Source organism: Colobus angolensis, unplaced genomic scaffold (genome assembly GCF_000951035.1).
Source record: "Colobus angolensis palliatus isolate OR3802 unplaced genomic scaffold, Cang.pa_1.0 Scaffold2, whole genome shotgun sequence".
In the NCBI taxonomy this organism is placed as follows: domain Eukaryota; kingdom Metazoa; phylum Chordata; class Mammalia; order Primates; family Cercopithecidae; genus Colobus; species Colobus angolensis.
Genome location: NW_012115154.1, coordinates 25,093,324 through 25,095,178, shown reverse-complemented (window position 1 = coordinate 25,095,178; position 1,855 = coordinate 25,093,324). Strand labels below are relative to the sequence as shown.

At 48.5% G+C, this 1,855-nt stretch overlaps 1 protein-coding gene across 1 annotated transcript in view; it reads right to left on the bottom strand.

The window, feature by feature from the left end:
* NOM1 (nucleolar protein with MIF4G domain 1) overlaps positions 1 to 1,855 on the bottom strand; it is a 27,341-nt gene that overhangs the window by 11,011 nt on the left and 14,475 nt on the right. The window lies entirely within an intron of this gene.

Genomic DNA, 1,855 nt, shown 5'->3' with positions numbered 1-1,855 from the left:
GCACTCCAGCCTGGGTGACAGAGCAAGACTCTGTGCCCAAAAAAAAAAAAAAGTTCCACTACCTAACAATACTAATTTCTTAAAAGATTTTTTTGCAGATTTTTACCCCAAATTAATTTCTTACAAGGAAGCAAATACAAGTGATTCCTAAAATAGAAAAACGCAACACATTCTGAATATCAGAGGTTGCCAAATAGACAGGTACTTAATAACCTCGGGAAGGGCCCCAGGTGCCACAGAGGAGAGCCCTGCTTTCCCAGGGCTGAGTCTCTGGCACTAACATAGCTTGCGAATACACCCACTTGGCTCAGCCAGTGGTCTGAGGGGCACTGGACCCTGAGGGGGACCAGCAGGTAAACCAGACACTGCCCTGAGGGGCGGAACTGGGGCCAGGAACTGCCAGGCCTGGTGGAGCTAAGCAAGGCCTAAGTGTTTTCCTTGTGCTGTTCTGGTACATTCTTTTTTATTTATTTATTTTTTTTTGAGACAGAGTCTCGCTCTGTCACCCAGGCTGGAGTGCAGTGGCCGGATCTCAGCTCACTGCAAGCTCCGCCTCCCGGGTTTACGCCATTCTCCTGCCTCAGCCTCCCGAGTAGCTGGGACTACAGGCGCCCGCCACCATGCCCAGCTAGTTTTTTGTATTTTTTTAGTAGAGATGGGGTTTCACCGTGTTAGCCAGGATGGTCTCGATCTCCTGACCTCGTGATCCGCCCGTCTCGGCCTCCCAAAGTGCTGGGATTACAGGCTTGAGCCACCGCGCCCGGCTGTTCTGGTACATTCTATCCTGAATTCCATAACTGTGGACTGCAGGATGAGAAGACCAGGAAGTGGGTCTGTGTGGTCTTCAGCAAGTTCCTGGACCCCTGTTTTTTCAGTGTGTAAAACAGAGATAATAAAACTTGAAGGCAGAAACAGTAGTTTTCAATCTTGCCGGCAACACTATCGTGTCATCATTTTCTCTCAAATCTCAACTTAAGCTGGGACTGGAGGGAAAAGGTGGAAGCAGGGACATGGTGGTGACACAGAGCAGCCCCCACAGCCCAGCCAGGAGATGATGGCTTAAACAACGCAGCTGCGCTGGACCAGGGATGAAGGGGCTGGACACCACAGTGACGCATGGCAGTGCATGACACTGGCTGTAAAAGCTGAAGGGTCTGTGACTCCCAGGTTTTCGGTCTGGGTAACCAGGAACGACGTGAGGGACAGCAGCCTAGCGGATCTGGACAAAACCAGCTCAGGGGTTATTAAGCTTCAACAGGAGTCATCCAGACAGGACTAGATGGAGATGTAAGGGTGTCCGTGAAAATCGCAGGCAAGGCTGAGATCCACCAGACAGGCTTGAGTGTAACGGGGAAGTACACAGACATCATTGCTAGACTGCAAAAAAAGCAATGCTAAAAGAATCCAGAGAAAGGCAACAGATTGGCAGAAGGCCACAGTGACTTACTGGAGGCTAGCTCTGACGGACTGGATCTACACTTCAGTTTGTAAAGACCTGAGAAAACTGTAGTTTCCAATTTAAGCCCCTTCAATGAAGATAAACTGGAAGACACATTCTAATATGGCTACTAGGTTATATTCAAATATAATTTTTAAAAGTAAATTAGAATTTTGCAGACATCAATAAAAATTCAGGCAAAAAACATATTCAAGTATGTTGTGGCTGTGGACACCCTTCAACACTGTCTTCTTGGCCTTTAATGCCTTCGCTTTGGCTTCGGCTTTAGGAAGGGCAGGAGCTTCCTTCTTCGCTTTCTGTGCCATCTTCAAGTATGTTTTCTTTTTTTTGAGACGGAGTCTCGCTCTGTCCCCCAGGCTGGAGTGCAGTGGCACCATCTCGGCTCACTGCAAGCTC